We start from the raw sequence: 22166 nt of genomic DNA, 5'->3' as shown, positions 1-22166 counted from the left end.
TCCACAGGAGAGGGTGATGGATGTGGTGAAGTTGGGATCTTCTTTCCTTCACTCCCCAAGAACCTGTAAGTAGCAGCATCAAATACAGCAAACACTTTGCTTTTTTTTTTAAAAAAAATGGCCTGCTTCTACAGGTGATACGGACCTTGTGTCCGTAACAGAATGTAGCCCTCCTCAAAATGTACTTCCCAACCAAAGGACAGTTGACGTGCTTCCCCTGTCTCCTTATATGGCCCTGCTTGCAGTCTTTCTGATGGCAGGGGCAGTTCTATCTGTCATCAGTAGATCAAAGCTCGCTCTTTATCTGCGTCTATATTTATAACTGCAGCTGCCGCTGATTCTAAAAAGAGAGCCGCCGAGTACGTGGATGGCAACATCTGAGTTAGCCCAGAAAATAGGCAAGAACAGTGTCTAGGCGGAGGAGGAACCAGCTCTTCTGTGAAAACTAGTCCAATAAAGGAGAACATTTGTAGCTCGGGGCTGAAATGAAGTGAGGGGTCCTTGTCGATCTCTTGAGCTTCATTGTTTTCTTGCAGACGCTTCATCAGCGCACCGATGTTGTTCCCTAGTTTGGGTAATGAAATGTCTGCAAGAAAACAACCAAGGTCAGATGTCTGTGGAGATTCTCAGTCATTCAGGTCATCGTTGTCTCAAAGCTGCTTTTTCAACACAGTCCTTTCTGCACCTCCACGCCCATTTGCACCAGTCAGGTGACCCTGGGGACATAGACAATTCCACCAAGTGGCCTCAACACCTTTCTAAAAAGATGCAAATGACCAGCTGTCTGCAAGGAGTATAAATCCTTCCATTCCCCACCATGCAGTCAGAGCTGAAGAGGCTTCTGGGATGAGAAGGAAATGTCTTCAACGAAAAACAAAGAAAGTTCAGTTGCCTGCTGAGAAAAAGCACCTTTGGGACAACCAAGGTCAAAAAGCACGAAGGACCCTCAAACTAGTCTAAGTTGAACATTGTTTGGGAACTTCATGCAAGGCACCGAAAACTGTTTAGAGATAAGAAGGGATAAGGCAATGTTTACAGGTACCCAAAAGGTGAAGGGTTAGTGCTAAGCTAGGTTAATTCAGCATTCAAAATCAATAAGGGAGAATTAGGCATAATCACTGTCAGTGTTTTTAAAAATCCAGAGATTTACATTGTAAAACCACCTTTCCTACTGTGCAATAAGAGAGTGACTATTGGTGGTGGAAGTATCCCCTTCGCCACGAGACATGGCTAATGAGCTGTGGGCTGCTTAAAAACCCAAGAGATTCCAGTGAGAACCAAGTTAACTTCCTTAAACTTCCTTTCAATCAATTAATAGGGATGGAAAGGACCCTGGAAGTCTTCTTCTACTCCTAAGGGGCTGGAGGCTAAATCGTACGATGAACGGTTGCAGGAACTGGGTATATCTAGTTTAATGAAAAGGCGGACTGGGGGCGACTTGATAGCAGTCTTGCAATATTTGAAGAAAGAGGGGAAGGAGTGTTTTAACCGATTTGCCAAAGCACCTGAAGGCAGAACAAGAAGTAATGGATGGAAACCTATCAAAGAGACTAATCCAACCTAGAACTAAAGAGAAATTTCCTCACGGTGACAACAATTAGCCAGTGCGATGGTTTTCCTCCAGAGGTTATGGGTGCTCCATCACTGGAGATTTTGAAGAAGAAATCGAGCGACCATTTGTCTGAAATGGTCTAGGGCAGGGGGGTCTTCAAAACCTGACCCTTTTAGGACTCGTGGACTTCAACTCCCAGAATTCCTCAGCCAGGCATGCTGGTTGAGGAATTCTGGGAGTTGAAGTCCACAAGTCCTAAAAGGGCCAAGTTGGAAGACCCCTGGTCTAGGGTCTCCTGCTTTAGCACGGGGCTGGACTAGAAGATCTCTAAGGTCCCTTTCAAGTCCGTTATTCTGTTACCTCCAAAGAGCTCTGAGACTGTCAGGGCACCATGTCTGTCAATTGAAATAGGTTTCTGTAGGTTTAGCTAGACAATAGCTGGGATTATTGCTTTTTAGTTTAGAGATAAGAGAATAATAATAATAATAATAATAATAATAATAATAATAAGAAGAAGAAGAAGAAGAAGAAGAAGAAGAAGAAGAAGAAGAAGAAGAAGAAGAAGAAGAAGAAGAAGAAGAAGAAGCAGCACAAGAGGAGAAACGTTCATCCATATATTATATTATTTATAGGCAAAGCCCTTTTTCAAATTAAGGGGAAGCACGGCTGGCTCATCGCAATTTCAGGCTTGCCAAATGTGCTTTGTGTATTTCAACCTGTGTGTCCAGCAAATTCGTGGCTGATGTGAAGAGACCGCAGAATTAATCCACATCCAAATTCTGATTGGGAATTAATTCAGAGCACCACCAATTTTCCCAGAGCATATGTCCTTTCTGCTTCTACGCAACAAAGCAAAGGGAAGCCCTGATGGAAATAATTATCTGAATAAAACGGAACAAAAAAAACTGAAGGGATTGTAGTCGAGAAAAGCTCAGACAGGCGTCTGACCAAGGGTTGGCTTGTTTTTCCCCTAAAAAAATGAAAGCAAGATTGAAAACTTTTATGAGGCACAAAGGCAAAGTATTGGATTCTTCTCTGTCCATATCTGTACAAAATTCACAATGTTGTGACATAACTGGACCCTGTTCTCTCTGCATTGGCCAAATACCGTTTTCTAGGAATGGTTATGTGAGTTGGGTTAAACAAATGCATTTGTTTAATAAATAAATAAATAAATAATTCCAGGTCTCATGGATACAAGACAAAATGGGAAGATTATCTATCTATATCTGTCTGTCTATCTGTCTGTCTATCTGTCTGTCTGTCTGTCTATCTATCTATCTATCTATCTATCTATCTATCTATCTATCTATCTATCTATGTCTTATTTATCTATCTATCATCTATCTATCTATCTATCTGTCTGTCTGTCTGTCTATCTATCTATCATCTATCTATCTATCTGTCTGTCTGTCTGTCTGTCTGTCTATCATCTATCTATCTATCTATCTATCTATCTATCTATCTATCTATCACTTAACTATATCTGTCTGTCTGTCTATCTATCACTTATCTATCTATCATCTATCTGTCTGTCTGTTTATCTATCTATCATTTATCTATCTATCTATCTATCACTTATCTATCTCATCTATCTATCTGTCTGTCTGTCTATCTATCTATCTATCACTTAACTATATCTGTCTGTCTGTCTATCTATCACTTATCTATCTATCATCTATCTGTCTGTCTGTCTGTCTGTCTGTTTATCTATCTATCTATCATTTATCTATCTATCCATCTATCACTTATCTATCTCATCTATCTATCTGTCTGTCTGTTTGTCTATCTATCTATCACTTAACTATATCTGTCTGTCTGTCTATCTATCTATCACTTATCTATCATCTATCTGTCTGTCTGTCTGTCTATCATTTATCTATCTATCTATCTATCTATCTATCTATCTATCTATCACATCTATCTCATCTATCTGTCTGTCTGTCTGTCTGTCTATCTATCTATCTATCTCTTATCTATCTATCATCTGTCTGTCTATCTATCTATCTATCTATCTATCTATCTATCTATCTATCTATCACTTATCTATCTATCTATCAACTAGAAATTTAGAAATTTAGACATTTGCTCCCTCTCTCATATCCAGTGACTCTGATCCTGATTTTAAGGCAGACACCTACTTTGTAAGATATTCTTCAAATTTCACTGAAGCCCTAAATCTCTAAATAGGCTGTTATGGTCCAGTCCAAAATCCAGCATCCGATCTCATATTTCAGTGGAAGGCACTTTGGTTTGGAGTTTTGCACTGTAGCTCATTAAATGACCTCCACTCTCTTCATGTGGTGTTTCCGGAAGGGCAAACTCTACTGGTGTCTCAGTTCTGATGGGAATTTGATTGTTTCTCCTCTTTTCTTTCCTCTTTCCGGAAGATGCAGTGATCTCATCCGAAAACATGCCAACTTTATGAGATAATTGATCCTTTTTGGGAGCTTAGGATCTCCAGACTGACAGTCTCCAGACCAGGTTCACTATTGGGCTGACCTGAGGAACTAAAGGCTCAATTAAATGGCTCTGAGCTTTCCTTCTTATAGACACTGTTGCATTCAAAGACAAATTGACGGAATCAGATCCTTAATAATGGCTAATGGGAAACTGAAGCAAAGGAAGACTCGGTCATACTGTCCAGAAGTAGAAGTCTCTTGCTTAAGAGATGGTAAGTGATGGTCCTGAAGAGTTGGATATAAACCGTTGCCTTCTGTGCCCCTTTATGTCAACATATGAACATATAAAGATATGAAGAACGGTTGCAGGATTTGGGAATGGCCAAGAAGGACTAGGCTAGACATGATGGCAGTCTTCCAGTATTTGAGCAGCTGCCACAAAGAGGAGGGGGTCAACCTAATCTCCAAAGCACCAGAAAGCAAGACAAGAAACAACGGATGGAAACTGATCAAGGAGAGAAGCAACCTGGAATTAAGGAGAAACTTCCTAACTGTGAGGACAATTAACCAGTGGAACAGAAGTTGCCTCCAGACGTTGTGGGTGCTCCATCAATGGAGGTTTTTAAGAAGACACTGGACAGCCACTTGTCTGAAATGATATAGGGTCTCCTGCTTGAGCAGGGGGCTGGACTAGAAGACCTCCAAGGTCCCTTCCAGCTCTATTCTGCATTGGATATGCGAGCAATCATTTTGCACATGCATTTTTTTTTTAAAAATGTTAATCATATTTGGACACTGAATGCTTGTCCATTTGCAAAACAGATTCTGGGAAGAATTTTGATTGCTAAAATGTGTCACGAAGGTCACAAGCTATCGCAAGCTATCCATACTGATCTGAATATAAATTGGACGAGGGTTTTCGTAGCGTTCCTCGTATTTTCTCCGGATTCATCTCTCTTTCTCTTTCTGCTCTTATTTTAATTCATTTCCACACAAAGTCTTGCAATGCAGCTACTCATCTTTTCTTTTTCCCCCCTCTAGGAAAACGTGGGCTCAGAACCATCCCTGAAAATAAAGATAATATTTATTTATTTATTCCATTAAAAGACCTTTATACAAAAAAAAAGGAATAAAGTTTGATAAGTCTCTGAGGGAATTGTGATACCTAACACAGTCAGTGAAATCCTTCAACGATCTGATACACTCAGGAAGACGAAGGTTCCCAGTTATTTATTTATTCCTTTGTATTCCTCTTTTTAAAAATTATATTTACAAATAACTCGAAGCAGTTAACATATGCAACCACGTCTTCCTCCTCCTATTTTCCTCACAATAACCACCCTCTGAGGTGAGTTGGACCGAGGGAAAATGACTGGGCCAAAGTCACCCAGCTGGCTTTCATGGCTAAGGCGGGACTAGAACTCACAGTCTCCATTTCATTGTTCCCGAATCACCCAGCTGACTTTCATATCTAAAGTGGGACTAGAACTCTCCCTCTCCTAGTGATTGTTCCCGAATCACCCAGCTGACTTTCATATCTAAAGTGGGACTAGAACTCTCCCTCTCCTAGTGATTGGTCCTGAATCACCAGCTGGCTTTCATGGCTAAAGAGGGACTAGAACTCTCCCTCTCCTAGTGATTGGTCCTGAATCACCAGCTGGCTTTCATGGCTAAAGAGGGACTAGAACTCTCACTCTCCTAGTGATTGGTCCTGAATCACCAGCTGGCTTTCATATCTAAGGCGGGACTAGAACTCTCCCTCTCCTAGTGATTGGTCCCAAATCACCAGCTGACTTTCATATCTAAGGCTAGACTAGAACTCACAGTCTCCTGTTCATCGGTCCAAAATCACCCAGCTGGCTTTCATGCCCTGCTTTCTAGCCTTAACCACTAGACCAAACTGTCTCTCTCTATATATTATAAATTATTTGAATAAAACGATGGTCGCACCTAGTTTGATAGGTTATGGAAGGAGCATCAGATTTATCTTCCTACCCTTCTTTGCCTCTCTCTCTTGGCTTCTTCTCCATCTCTCTCTTCCTTGCCAACATATCGCCCCTAAAATTTAAGCTGCTGGGTTTTATATGTTCCACTTTAACGTCGCATCTGATATAAAGGCCATTTTTCTCTAATCAACATTTTCAATTACCTCGGAGGGCAATAGAGCTGTGGACTCTTGTTGAAAGCGAGGCCTCCTGTGTTGTCAACAGAACATTACCTCAAGCTTTAAAACTAATTTCAGCCTAGCTCTTGAACTTTACAGGTGTGAATTGAAATGCATATTTATTATTTTTGCTGCGAGTGATTAAAATACATGCTCATTAGTATCTCTAGGATTACGCTGAGCGATTCTGCCTTGACGGATTTGGAGACTCCCAGATGTAACTTGTGAGCATATTCTGACAAGTGTTGTCCTCCGGAGTCCCCAAAGGTCCAACAGCTCTGGGGAACAGGCTGATAAATATTTATGACAACGCTCGCCAAAGTCGTATTGGTCCAAAAGTATCAGAAAGAAGAAGGAGAAGAGAAAAAAATCTATCTTTGTGATGTATTAGCAATTTAGGATGAGGGTTTTCGGTTTCTTTGATTGTCCTTTCAAGGGGGAGGCATAAATGATTAATAGTCTTTTCATTTCTCCCTCAAGAGGAACATTAAACAGTTGTTTGATTGTACAAAAATGTTGTGGACCAACTTCAATCGTTGCAAAACGGCATCTATATCTTATCAGGTTTCAGCCGATGTGCGTGTTACTTTTTACATAGTTCTACATCCTGTAATTTGCCCTCTTGAGAAATTCTCCTTGATTTGCTGCCTCGTAGGGTTATATCTGATCTTACACATTAGAGTGAAACGGCAGCAGTGATGCTTCTGAGATGACAAACTGGTGAACATCCCAAGGGCCACAAAGCAGGCAGAAAGAGTTAAAATTCTTAGCATCTCTTTCTTTTCATTCTGGTGGACGTGAGGCTAAATTTGCAGTCTGGAACTGAAATTGCCTTTGTGACAAAAAAAAAGAAGGTAAAATTACACGTTCAGCCTGGTTGATTAGCTAAAAACTCAGCATTCTGAAGTTTGCTGAAACATTGATTTCAGCTCTGAAAAAAAATATATGGAATGGCATCGGTAGACAAGAGTAACTTTAGCCACTGGACTAAACTGTCTCTCTCTATATATTATAAATTATTTGAACAAAATGGTGGTCTTATTGCAGCTCTGAAAATAGTGTAACCATCTCCTGTGGCTAAATTTAAGGCACTACTTCCTGGGATCGTCCCCCGTGTCTCCAAACCATTTTGACGTTGACCTACAACTGTTTTCAACAGACCTCAAAATAATGGGAACTTACAAGGCTCTCCTTTAACGAATCTACCTTCAGATGATCAATCACAGTCACTCAATCGCTAGCTGGTCCTGCCTTAAACAACCGCAACAAAAACAACCACACAAATAAAATTGGATTCTACAAGATGGGATGTGTGCCTTTATGTGGTCATTCACAATCTAAATCAGTCGTTTTATTTATACAGTCCGTCTAGAGGAGGCATGTCAAACTCGTGACGTCACGTGACTTCATGCAACACACCGGGACAGCTTTGCCATTGGCGGCAATAGGGTGGGTGCAGCTTCCATGTGACGTGTCCGGCCTGCAGACCGGCAGTTTGACACCCCTGGTCTAGAGAAAAAAAGGGACTAGGGGTGACATCATAGCAGTCTTCCACTATTTGAGGGGTTGCCACAAAGAGGAGGGGGTCAACCTATTCTCCAAAGCACCTGAAGGCAGGATAAGAAACAACGGATGGAAACTAATCAAAGAGAGAAGCAACCTGGAATTAAGGAGAAACTTCATGACAGTGAGGACAATTAACCAGAGGAACAGAAGTTGCCTTCAGAAGTTGTGGGTGCTCCATCACTGGAGGCTTTTAAGAATAGACTGGACAGCCACTTGTCTGAAATGATATAGGGACTCCTGCTTGAGCAGGGGGCTGGACTAGAAGACCTCTGAGGTCCCTTCCAACTCCATTCTGATAATTATTATTATTACACACAAATAAATGCACTTGATCTCCCACATAGTGTATGACTCTGGGTGTATTGCAAAGTAATAATAATAATAATAATAATAATAATAATAATAATAATAATAATAATAATAACAACTACAACAAAAACAACAACAACAACATCAAGCACACTGAAGTCAAGAAAAAGATTAGAGGTGAATACATCAAGAGAGGGAAGAAGATCTTAAAGTCCAAACTCAATGGAGGAAATACCGTGAAGGCAATCAACACCTGGGGAATTCCAGTCATTAGATACACAGCTGGAATAGCGAACTGGACTCAAGCAGAACTAAAAGCAATGGATAGGAAGACCAGAAAAATAATGACAATGAATCATGCCTTTCATCCACGCAGTGACATTGACAGACTCTATCTACCAAGGCAAATAGGTGGACATGGAATGCTGCAAGTACATCAGATGGTTGAAGAAGAAAAAATGGCTTTGGGAAAATATCTGAAGGACAGTGATGAAGATGCACTGAAATTAGTATATCAAGAAGGCTTACTGACTACTGGAAAGACCAAACTGGCTTACAAGAAAGACCAAATGAAGAACAGAATAGAGGCGTGGGAAGACAAAGCACTGCATGGCCAGTACATTAAAAAAAAATAGCTGGGAAAGCAGATAATAACAAGACCTGGCAATGGCTAAGAGCAGGAAAGTTGAAGAAAGAGACCGAGGGACTAATTCTGGCTGCACAAGACCAAGCCTTAAGGACAAATGCATAGAAAGTCAAAATTGAGAAGACAGCAACAAACAGTAAGTGCCGCCTATGCAAAGAAGCTGAAGAAAGTGGACCACCTGGTAAAGCTGCTGCAAAAAGATCGCACAGACTGACTACAAGCAGCGGCATGACAACGTAGCAACAATGGTGCATTGGAAGATCTGCAAGAAATATCATTTGCCTGCAAGCAAGAACTGGTGGGATCATAAAATAGAGAAAGTCATAGAAAATGATAAAGTTAAACTGCTCTGGGACTTTAGAGTTCAAACAGACAAGCACCTGCAACATAACACCCCGCACTTAACAATTGTCGATAAAAAACACAAAAAAAAGTCTGGATAGTGGATATGGCAGGGCCTGGAGACAGCAGAATAGAGGAGAAAGAACTGGAGAAGATATCAAAATACAAAGACCTACAAACAGAAATAGAACGACTGTGGCAAAGGCAAGCAAGGGTAGTACCAATAGTAATAGGCGCCTTGGGTGCAATCCCAAAACAACTGGAGCATCCCTTGAACACCATCATCGGCATTGACAAATTCACCATCAGTCAATTGCATAAGGCAGCCTTACTAGGAACTGCTTCCATCCTGCGACGATATCCGTAATACCATCCAACGTCCACATCTGCCTATCCCAGCTCCTTTGTCGACAGGTAGACAAAAAGGCCAAATCCAATCTGAACATCTGGCTGACTGTGGGATGATCAATAATAATAATAACGAACGACAATGAGTAGCTCAAGGACTAGTCGTAGTGTCAGCTCCAGCCTTTAAACTGTGTCAATTAAAAGGAGAAAATACATTTCAATTGTGCTTCCAAGCTGCTTTGGGTTTTTCCATCTTCTTGAGAAAGAAACATCTCAATGAAAGCAAGATTCATATATAAGTAACAAAATCATTCATTTCATTCACAGCAAATAGAGTGCATAAGGAAAATATTTAAATTGGTGTAAATATTATCCTCATGCTGGAGAGTGAATCTAGTGTTCTCCTTCCTGGAATTTCACTTCTTCTGAAGTCTGTTTGACTTCCTTGAGGTCACTCATCTGAATGTAATTATGGTGCATCAATGTGTAATTCTCAGCAACTTATTTACTACAGAACACAAGAGCTTTTCATGGGTAGACGAAATCCTGTATTTTGCTTAAGCAAACCTATGACAATATTTATCATGTTACTATCTTTTTTTTGTCATAGAAGGGCTAATAATAATAATAATAATAATAATAATAATAATAATAATAATAATAATAATAATAATAATAATAATAGCCTTGGGGAAAATACGAATACTTTACAGCATAATGGAGCATCTCTTTCAAATGTCGCTTTGTCTGCAAAGAGGGAGAAATGGAAGATAAATACAGAGAGCAAAAATGTGGCCATAAGTCGAGGATTAATTCACTAAAACCTTTCCAGATTATTGCTATTGTTGTTGTTATTGTTGTTATATTATTAAAACTTTGCAATACACCCAGAGTAATACACTATGTGAGAGATCAAGTGTATTTATTTGTGTGCAATAATAATAATTATCAGAATAGAGATGGAAGGGACTTTGGAGGTCATCTAGTCCATCCCCCTGCTCAGGCAGGAAACCCTATACCATTCCAGACAAGTGGTTGTCCAATCTCTTCTTAAAAACTTCCAGTGTTGGAGCATTCACAACCTCTGGAGGCAGGTTGTTCCACTGATTATTATTTTTTAACTGTCATGAAGTTTCTCCTTAATTCCAGGTTGCTTCTCTCCTTGATTAGTTTCCATCTGTTGCTTCTTGTCCTGCTTTCAGGTGCTTTGGAGAATAGCTTGACTCCCTCTTCTTTGGGGCAGCCCCCGAGATATTGGAACTCTGCTATCATGTCACCTCTAATCCTTCTTTTCATTAAACTAGACATACCCAATTCCCGCAACTGTTCTTTATATGTTTTGCCTTCCAGTCCCCTGATCATCTTTGTCGCTCTTCTCTGCACTCTTTCCAGAGTCTCAACATCTTTCTTACATCGTGGTGACCAAAACTGGATGCAGGATTCCAAGTGTGGCCTTGCCAAGGCATTGTAAAGGGGTATTAATATTTCACGTGATCTTGATTCTATCCCTCTGTTAATGCAGCCTAGACTTTCCAGATACTTGGAAGATTTCCAAAATACTTGGATGACCAGGGGAGACATGATAGCAGCGTTCCAGTATTTGAGGGGCTGCCGCAAAGAAGAGGGGATCAAATTATTCTCCAAAGCGCCAGAGGGCAGGACCAGACACAGTGCTTGGAAACTAATCAAAGAGAGAAGCAACCTGGAATTAAGGGCAAACTTCCTAAAAGCGAGGACAGTTAACCAGTGGGATGGCTTGCCACCAGAAATCGTGGGTGCTCCATCACTGGAGGTTTTTGAGAAGAGATTGGACAGCCCTTTCTTTGGAATGGTATAGGGTTGTTGTTGTTGTTGTTAGTTGCGAAGTCGTGTCCGACCCATCGCGACCCTATGGACAATGTTCCTCCAGGCCTTCCTGTCCTCTACCATCTTCTGGTGGTGGCGGTCGCCCTGGCGGCTCAGCGGCGACGCTGTAATCAACTTATTGTTTCCTCTGCTTGCTTTGCTCTTTCTGGATGGCCTGGTACTCTTACTGCTGTTGGTGGCCTCGAGGGTTCCTGGGCTAGCCGGTTAATGCCGGTGGATCCCAGTGGAGCCCAGTGGTCCCTTGAAAGATCTATGTTTCCCGTGACACCAGTTGTGACTCTGGTTGGTGCCATCGGATTTGTGGACCTAAAAGAATTAGATAACTTGGAAGACCCCAATGACTGCAGAATTGGCCATGATAAACTTTTTCGAAGGACAGAGCAGCGGAGGATTTGGCCACCTAGTAGTGCAGACTTTGATGATGTATTATATTATCTCATCCCTGCCTTCGGACTGTTCTTTATTGCCATTCACATATCGGCCCCAAAGGATTCAGAGTTCCCTGGGTATTGGCCACAGTGAGAGGGTGGCCTGAACTTACATCTGCTGCCCCTAGAGGTGAGAGCTCTAGGGGTCATGCTGTACCCAGGATGGATGTTTCGGACTATTCCCCCCTGGTATAGGCTTTCCAACTGTCGTGAGAGGGCGGTGGTTGGCCTGTCTTGGGGTGACACCCAGCTGAGTGGCAGTGGCTGGGTGGAGGCTCGGGACATCTACTTGCTCTCTGTTTGGTTCCTCCTTAAATCAATTGATTATGGACTGCCTATATCTGGACTGCTTTATGCCTTGTTTGAGGTACTCCTCTACGAACTTGCTCGCCCTCAGGGGTGCTCCCCCCTCCTGGAGGCGGCCCGCCTTTCCAGCCGAGTATAATCTCGAGGAAGGTCCCATCTATTGGGATCCTGAGAGATGGCCGGGCACGGTTACGGACCTCCGACGTAGACCTAACAGGAGGTCTTTGATTTGTTTTTTGTCAAAATTTTTTTGGGGGTTAGGGAGGAGGGAGGGTTCTTTTCTTGGTTGTTTGGACGAGGGGGGCAGTCCATCTACCGTTGTTCAGGCTAGTGCTGAGGCTGATCGCGATGGGGAGGAGCGGGGGTCGGCTGCTTCTGGGGCTCCAGGGCCAGTCGTGGGATTGCCCATTCCCACGACGATAGGGAATGGCAGCAGGTGTAGGAACAGAGGGCCGTATCGGTCTCAGGGAAGGCCTCTCCGCTGCTTACAAGCGGTGAGGCACTCCGACCCTCTGGTTCCGCCCCGAGGTCCCGGGAGTGAGGATGTGCAGCCTCCTGAGCTCCGGCTGGTGTATTTGAATGCCAGGTCGGTCGTTAATAAGGCTCCTCTCGTTCGAGACTTGGTCGAGGGTGAGCAGGCTGACCTGGCTTGCATCTCGGAGACCTGGTTGGGCCCAGAGGGCGGTGTTCCTCTGGTTGATCTTTGCCCACCAGGTTTCCGGGTGCTGCACCGGCCTCGGGCTCAGGGTAGGGGTGGGGGAGTGGCTGTTGTTGTGAGGGAGACCTTGTGTCCGCGGGAGGCCACCGTTCCCCAGACAGTCGGGTGTGAGTCTCTCTTTTTGAGATGCGGCCCTGGAGCGCAGTTGGGCTTGCTGCTGGTGTACCTTTCGCCTAGTCACGCAGCAGCAGCCCTGCCTGAGCTGCTTGATGTCCTCTCGGGGCTGGTGGTTGAGTTCCCGAAACTTATAGTTTTGGGGGACTTCAACCTACCATCGCTGGGAGGATCATCTGAGTTAGCTCGGGAGTTCATGGCCTCCATGACGGCCATGGACCTGACGCAAGTAATTACGGGACCGACTCATGAAGGAGGCCACACCCTTGACCTTGTTTTCTTGTCTGGACGGTGGTTAGATGATCTTGGTGGGGGCTCTCCAATTATTATGCCCCTGTCATGGACCGATCATCATCTCCTGCGGCTGGTCTTCCGTTTTGCCACCCCCCGCCGTGGGTGTTTGGAACCACTCAAATGGTACCGCCCCAGACGCTTAATGGATCCCCAAAGGTTCCAGGCGGCGCTGGGGTCCCCACCTGCCTCCCTCACTCACAGCTCGGCCGAGGCCCTAGTGGAGGCCTGGGAAAGGACGGCCACTGAGGCCCTTGACCGAGTTGTACCCTTGCGGCCCCTGACCCGGTGCAGATCCCGTCGGGCTCCATGGTTTTCTGCGGAGCTCCGGGAGATGAAGCGTCGGAGACGGGGCCTAGAGAGCGGTTGGAGGTCCAGCCGATCCGAACCCGACCGATTGCGACTAAGAGCCTATATTAGGTCTTATCTCGCTGCAATTAGGGAGGCGAGGTCTAACCACTTCGCCACCCTTATTGCGTCCGCAGATAATCGCCCGGCCGCCCTGTTTAGGGTGACTCGCTCCCTCCTAAATCAGGAGGTGAGGGAGGATCCCTTGCAGGGACGTGCCGAGGAGTTTAACCAACATCTGTCGGACAAAATCGCTCGGATTCGGACCGGTTTGGACTCTGACTGGGCAGAGTCTGACGATCAGGACACGGGTGGTCTTGTCGATACCATCTGGGAGGAGTTTGATTCTGTAACTCCGGAGGAAGTGGACAGGATCATGGGGAGGCTGAGCACCACCACATGTTTACTGGACCCGTGCCCTTCCTGGCTGGTTTATGCAGCCCGGGAGAGGACACGCAGCTGGTTCCAGGCAGTTATATCGGCCTCTTTGAGTGAGGGTATCTTCCCCGCCGTCTTGAAGGAGGCGGTGGTGAGGCCTCTCCTCAAGAAGCCTGTCCTGGACCCGGCTGTATTGAACAACTTTCGTCCTGTCTCCAACCTTCGCTTTCTTGCGAAGGTTGTTGAGAGTGTGGTGGCGCATCAGCTCCCTTTGGTCCTGGATGAAGCGGATTATCTAGACCCGTACCAATCGGGTTTCAGGCCCGGGCACAGCACGGAGACGGCATTGGTCGCGCTGGTGAATGATCTCTGGAGGGCTCGGGACAGGGGGCTTTCCTCTGTCCTAGTCCTATTAGACCTCTCGGCGGCTTTCGATACCATCGACCATGGTATCTTGCTGCGGCGTCTCAGGGGATTGGGAGTGGGAGGCACAGTTTTACAGTGGTTCTCCTCCTATCTCTTGGGACGTTCGCAGTCGGTGTTGGCAGGGGGGCAGAGGTCGACCGCGAGGTCTCTCATTTGTGGAGTTCCTCAGGGGTCGGTCCTCTCGCCTCTCCTGTTCAACATCTACATGAAGCCGCTGGGTGAGATCATTCGTGGCTTTGGAGTTGGGTATCATCAGTACGCTGATGATACCCAACTTTTCTTTTCGACCCCAAACCACCCCAGTGATGCCCTCAACGTGATGTCCCGTTGCCTGGAGGCGGTTCGGGTCTGGATGGGGAGGAACAGACTCCAGCTCAACCCCGACAAGACTGAGTGGCTTTGCATACCTTCGTCCCGGGTTTATTCGGACATTCCACCTCTAGTTATGGGGGGTGAACTATTACCCCCCGTAGATAGGGCTCGCAACTTGGGGGTCCTCCTAGATTCACGGCTCACTTTGGAAGACCATATAGGGGCCGTGACTAGGGGGGCCTTCGCACAGGTTCGCCTGGTGCGTCAGTTGCGGCCCTATCTTAGCCGGGACGATTTATGCACGGTCACTCATGCGCTCGTGTCCTCTCGTCTGGACTACTGCAACGCTCTCTACATGGGGCTGCCCTTGAGGACTACTCGGAAGCTCCAACTGGTACAGAATGCAGCCGCGAGAGTGGTGTTGGGAGTCTCCCGATACTCCCACGTTACGCCTCTGCTCCGTGAGCTGCATTGGTTGCCAGTTGTCTTCCGGGTGAGATTCAAGGTACTGGTAACGGTATTTAAAGCACTCCATGGCATGGGGCCGGAGTACCTCAGGGAACATCTGCTGCCGGCATCAAGCTCCCTGCGCCCTGTGCGTTCCCACAGAGAGGGCCTCCTCAGGGTGCCACCGATCAGAGAATGTCGATTGGTGGCCCCCAGGGGGAGATCCTTTTCTGTGGGCGCTCCGGAGCTGTGGAATCAGCTACCGGTTGAGCTCCGGATGGCGCCCGATCTTCGCTCCTTTCGTCGCGATCTTAAGACATTTCTGTTTGTACAAGCCGGCCTAGCCTGAGGGGGAGTGTTGGGGTTATTTTATTTTTTGTTTTTTAACTTTTCTGGGGGTTTTTAGTGTTGTATTTATATTGTTTTTAACTAGGGCAATTTGTTTAATCTTTTTTTAATGTTTGTATTCACTATTTTATTCTGCCCTGTGAACCGCCCTGAGTCCTCAGGGAGAAGGGCGGTATATAAATGTTATTAAATTAAATTAAATTAAATTCTGGAGTCCATTTAAGCTCACGCCTACTGCTTCAGTGACTCCATCCAGCCAACTCATTCTCTGTCGTCCCCTTCTTCTATTGCCCTCAATCTTTCCCAGCATTAGGCTCTTCTCCAGTGAGTCCTTCCTTCTCATTAGGTGGCCAAAGTATTTGAGTTTTAGCTTCAGGATCTGGCCTTCTAAAGAGCAGTCAGGGTTGATCTCCTCTAGGACTGACCGGTTTGATCGCCTTGCAGTCCAAGGGACTCGCAGGAGTCTTCTCCAGCACCAGAGTTCAAAGGCTACAATTCTTTGGCGCTCGGCCTTTCTTAAGGTCCAGCTTTCACTGCCATACATTGCAACTGGGAAGACCATAGCCTTGACTATACGCACTTTTGTTGACAGGGTGATGTCTCTGCTTTTTAGATGGTATAGGGTAGGGATCTTCAAACCTGGCCCTTTTATGACTTGTGGACTCCAACACCCAGAATTCCTCAGCCAGCATGCCTGGCTAAGGAATTCTGGGAGTTGAAGTCCACAAGTCATAAAAGGGCCAAGTTTGAAGACCCCTGGTATAGGGTTTCCTGCCAGAGCAGGGGATTGGACTAGAAGACCTCTAAGGTCCCTTCCAAGTCTGTTCTTCTATTAATCGTACAATGCAAGAAAATAACTCATATACGATGTTCATATTGATCTGATGGGGTTTTTTCTCTCTCTTCTTTTGAGAAGCATCCCTCTAATGCTGAAAGCATCACTTGAAGATAATTGATTAAAGTAGCAGAGTGAGATACCTACCGACTGAGTAGGTGTTACTTCTGCTCTTGGAGGCTACATGAACTACTTTGACATTACCAGAATATGTCGGCTGAAAGTTAGAAAATGGGATTCCTGCTGTGATCAGCAGGAACTTTCATACATTCACACCATGTTCTTCAAGTTCTGTTTGCAATTACAGTCTGTTTTACTCACTAGCTGGGAACATTTTTACTCAGTAAGTTCCATGATAAGCTGTCATTTAAAAAAAAAACCAGCACCTTCGTTCTCCTCCATCTATAATTTTACAATCTTTCCTAGATTCTTGAGACAAGAAGACAAATAGTATAGTTGCCTCTGTATTTTGCTTTCCACATTTAGAAGATCAAAACACGAACTGTCTTGGCTGGAGATTCCACCCAGACCCACAATCAGTGGTCAAAGAGATAGCTGCATCCTGACAATTATTCCCAGTTTCCAATCACCAAAGGTCTAATAGCTGTGGCATTTGGCAATCCTAACTAAGAGCTGTTGCCTTCCAATTGCCTGCATGAATTCCAAATGTTATTTTATTTCTTATTTCGTTCAGAAGAGCTGTGTTGGCACAGTGGTTAGAATGCAGGCTAATTCTGCCCACTGTCAGCAGTTCGATCCTGACCGGCTCAAGGCTGACTCAGCCTTCCATGTTTCTGGGGATGGTAAAACAAGGAGCCAGGTTGTTGGGGGCAACAGGCTGACTGTAAACTACTTAGAGAAGGCTGTAAAGCACAATGGAGTAGTATATAAGTCTAAGTGCTTATTCTATTCTATTCTATTCTATTCTATTCTATTCTATTCTATTCTATTCTATTCTATTCTATTCTATTCTATTCTATTCTATTCTATTCCATTCCATTCCATTCCATTCCATTCCATTCCATTCCATTCCATTCCATTCCATTCTATTCTATTCTATTCTATTCTATTCTATTCTATTCTATTCTATTCTATTCTATTCCACATTCTATTCTATTCTATTCTCTACTCTACTCTACTCTACTCTACTCTACTCCTCTTCTTATTCTATTCTATTCTGTTCTGCATTCTGCTCTATTCTATTCTATTCTATTCTATTCTATTCTATTCTATTCTCTACTCTACTCTACTCTACTCTACTCTACTCCTTATTATATTCTATTTAGTCTACCCTATTCTATTCTATTCTATTCTATTCTATTCTATTCTATTCTATTCTATTCTATTCTATTCTATTCTATTCTATTCTATTCTATTTTATTCCATTCCATTCCATTATTCTATTCTATTCTATTCTATTCTATTCTATTCTATTCTATTCTATTCTATTCTTTTCTATTCTATTCTATTCTATTCTATTCTATTCTATTCTATTCTATTCTATTCTATTCTATTCCTAATTCTATTCTATTCTATTCTATTCTATTCTATTCTATTCTATTCTATTCTATTCTATTCTATTCTATTCTATTCTATTCTATTCTATTCTATTCTATTCTATTCTATTCTATTCTATTCTACCATGGTGGTGCAGTGGTTGTAATGCAGTTTTGCAGACTGACTCTGCTGACTGCCAGGAGTTCGGTCCTGGGTGGCTCAAGGTTGACTCAGCCTTCCGTTCTTCCGAGGTTGCTAAAATGAGGACCCAGATGGTTGGGGGCAAGAGGCTGACTTTGTAAACCGCTTAGAGAAGGATGTAAAGCTCTATGAAGTGGTATATAAGTCAAAGTTCTATTGCTATTCTTCCATTTTTCTTATAAATAAAAATCTCCCTCAAGTTAAGTTTGACCTTGGTGATTTCATGGGCATGATCCATGTTGCTGGTTTTTGTTTCCCGCCCCCCAACAACATAAATGTGCCACTGTCTTCTTTTAGAATCTTGTCTGTTTCTCTCTGTTTACTTCCCATTGTAGCGACAATCTTAGAATGTCCTAGTCCTCCCCTATCCAGTAATACTTGGTCTAATCTAGTCTAACTATCTGAACATCTGAAGTTCTGACCCCCTTTTCAGGTTTTTCAAATGTAAGAAGTTGAGAATACCATGAAACGATATCAATAATATTGACATAATATTATTTATCTATTTCATTTATTGGCTGTCTGTCATTATTATTAATTAATAATCAAATTATTAATTATTTAATGTCTTCATTCATTCATTTCTTGGCCACCCACCTCAATAAGTGACTTTTTTAAAAATTCTATTTGTATCCCGCCCTTCTTCTCCGAAGACTCAGGGCGGCTTAGCAGTAGCCTTCATTCTATGCATATGCCTGCTTATTAGGGCTTTCACACACACCCCAAGCGGCATTATTACAAAGTCAGCTTAATTGCCCCCGACAATCTGGGTCCTCATATTTAATTAGTTAGTAATTTAGTTAGTCACTCAATATTGTCCAGCCCCCTGCTCCAGCAGGAGACCCTAGGCCATTGGAGATGAGTGTTTGTCCAGTCTCTTCTTGAAAGCCTCCAATGATGGAGCACCCACAACTTCTGGAGGCAAGATGTACCATTTGGTCGATTGCTTTCATCGTTAACGTGCCCTAACAGGTAACCATATATGGTCCCGACTAGTCTTATAGGACATTCACGGGTAACAAAGATGGCACTAGATGACTTATTTATTTATTTAATTGGATTTATATACCGCCCTTTCCCACAGGACTCAGGGCGGTTTACAGGGTATTTAAAACAAGAAATACAAAAGTTAAAAACAATTAAAAATAATTACAACAGTCCCTGAGAAAGTAAAAAAGCCCAATTAAAATTAAAATTAAAATTCTCAGCCTGGGCCAGAGAGCTCGAAGAGCCAGGTCTTCAGGTCCCGGCGGAATGAACAGACGTCGGGGGCAGTCCTCAGCTCCACGGGCAGCTGGTTCCAGAGGGCAGGTGCACCCACTGAGAAGGCCCTCCCCCTGGGTGTTACCCGCCGGCAATCTTTTACCGGCGGCACCCTGAGAAGTCCCTCCTTGTGGGAGCGCACTGGACGAAGGGAGCTTGATGCCGGCAGCAGGTGTTCCCTCAGATATCTCGGACCCAAGCCATTTAGGGCTTTATAGGTCATCACCAGCACCTTGAATCTCACCCGGAGGGCAACCGGAAGCCAATGCAGCTCGCGGAGTAGAGGTGTTACATGGGAGTATCAGGAAACCCCCATCACAACTCGTGTGGCCACATTCTGCACCAGCTGAAGCCTGAGTGGTCCTCAAGGGCAGCCCCATGTAGAGAGCGTTGCAGTAGTCTAAACGGGAGGTCACGAGCGCATGAGTGACTGTGCGTAGGGCATCTCAGTCCAGGTAGGGTCACAACTGGCGCACCAGGTGAACCTGGGCAAAAGCCCCCCTGGTCACGGCACCTATATGGTCTTCAAAATTGAGCCGGGAGTCAAGGAGGACGCCCAAGTTGCGAGCCCTATCAATGGGGGGGTAACACCTCACCCCCCATCGTTAAAGGTGGAATGAACTGGTTAGTCCGAGATGCCGATATGCACAGCCACTCAGTCTTGGCAGGATTGAGACGAAGCCTGTTTCTCCCCATCCAGACCTGGACCGCCTCCAGGCAATGGGACATCACGGCGAGGGCATCGCTGGGTTGGTTCGGGGTGGAAAGAAAAAGTTGGGTATCATCAGCGTACTGGTGATACCCCACCCCGAAGCCACGAATGATCTCAGCCATCCCTTTCAATTTTATGCAGAAAAAGATTAGCCTGGACGTCTTCATACATCTCCAGGAGCTCGGCCTTGGTGGACTCCTCAAGAGGCAGATTTCATTTCTTTCTGTCTATTATTTTGAAGAGATGGTGTGCCATGTTTGCAAAAAGTGTTTCTTTACTCAACAAGCACTTACAATGTGCAATCTTGTTTTCCCCCATTAAGCAGATTTAATACAGAATAACAGGCGTCTGTTGTTATAAAATTTATCACTCTCGCAGGACGTTACAAAAACAAGTGGGACCGCCTGGAAAATAGTTCTTTTATTTCATTCTTTAAAAAAAGAAAGAAAGAAATCCATTTTGTAATACATATATATATATATATATATATATATATATATATATATATATATATATATATATATATATATATATATATATATATATATATATATATTGCAAAAGAAAAACATTTTCAAAAACGCATTTCTTTTCTTAATACTTTGCTGTGGGATCCCAGTGAGATAACTCTGAACATTAGAGTATTAAAATAGAAAGAGGCTAGAGTGGAATAAATCTAAATAAATGAGGCAAAAGAGTGTGTTCGTATCTAATCTCAGAAGGCCTATGAGGGGTCCCTTTTTTGCTCAAGCTGTAGTATTCCAAAGACACATGAAACATGTTAATGTCCGCTGCAATACGGTACCAAATATGGATTGCTGAGTTTCAAACCTTTGAATGTGTTAGTCAAGGAAGGTGCGATCAGATTTCCGATTACTTAGAACCACAAAATTATAAGGAACCTTGATGGTCTTCTAGTCCAAACCCCTACCCAAGGAAGGAAATACTACACAGAGACTAACACGTCTACAAAACTACAATTCTGCCAAGCTTTTATTTTGATTCAGGGCAACCCCAGATATTTCCAGATGTGTGGCCTTCAGCTCCCAGAATTCTCAGCGTCGATCCTGCAGTCACTGGCGGCAGCCCTAAGCTTTCATAAAATAACCAGGAAGGACAGCTACAATATTGGATATTCCATGGAATTAAGCAAAACTGTCAAAGTTCCGGCTGAAGAACCCAATGAAGTAAGCACACTAGAGCCATTCCGATCTCTAATGCAAAGCTTTATTGGGCAAAGCATACCAGCACTAAAGAATTGAAAACCAGCTCTGGCAACATGGTGGGGAAAAAGATAATTAAAAGAGTAGAACTTTCCCTCCCTCCTTGACAGTTCAGGTGACATTGTCCAATTATTCTTCATGCAGTTGTTATGAGAAGAATGTCTCCACCTGCCACAACATCCCATCGGTGACCTTGGTTCCCATCTGGATAGAATCCACCTGGGCAACTCAAACCTTCCCCTCTTCCTTCACAACTGTAGGTAATCTAGAAGCAGCATGGAAGTCCTAACGCAAGCAGTCTTCATAGCTTGACAAAATCAATTACAATACCAAGTCTCCCTGGCATCAGGATGCAAGAGGAACAGATATTTCTCACAGATTGCCCTTATGGCAACGATTTGGGGGCTACATCTCACCTGAAAGACATCTTTTAATAGGGCTACCATAGGGCCACTGAAGGCAGGACAAGGAGCAACGGATGAAAACTAATCAGAGAAGCAACCTAGAACTAAGGAGAAATTTCCTGACAGTTAGAACAATTAATCAGTGGAACAACCTGCCTCCAGAAGTTGTGAATGCTCCATCCCTGGAAGTTTTTAAGAAGAGACTGGACAGTCCTTTGTCTGACATGGTATAGGTTCTCCTCTTTGAGCAGGGGGTTGGAGTAGAAGACCTCCAAGGTCCCTTCCAGCTCTATTCTGTTCTGTTCTGTTCTGTTCTGTTCTGTTCTACTCTACTCTACTCTACTCTACTCTATTCTATTCTATATCTGAGCTGCACAAATTGATATGATTGCTAGATGGCAGCAAAGAGATGCAAGAAACTGGGAACTCTTTGCTGCCATCTTGTGGCAGCCCAATGAGATGTTCCTTTTATTGTGAAAATGCTCCCCATATGCTCTTCAACATTGCTCTTGAGGCTGGAAGATTGGAAGCAGGAATGACTGACGTGATGGACAGATAAATCTGCTCTTTGCTCTTTGCCATCAAGTGCTATTGTTTTGCCTTGTGATCCAAAAAAACAACAACTGACCACTTAAAAGGCTCATTTTGAGATTGGAATTCACATTCTGGTCCTCAAATGCAATGCACAGCAAGAATTCTAGCAAGTCTCTATCTTCGATG

This window comes from Vipera ursinii (assembly GCF_947247035.1).
Source record: "Vipera ursinii genome assembly, chromosome: 5".
NCBI classification, from domain to species: Eukaryota; Metazoa; Chordata; class Lepidosauria; order Squamata; family Viperidae; genus Vipera; species Vipera ursinii.
Note: the sequence above shows the minus strand (reverse complement) of the source record.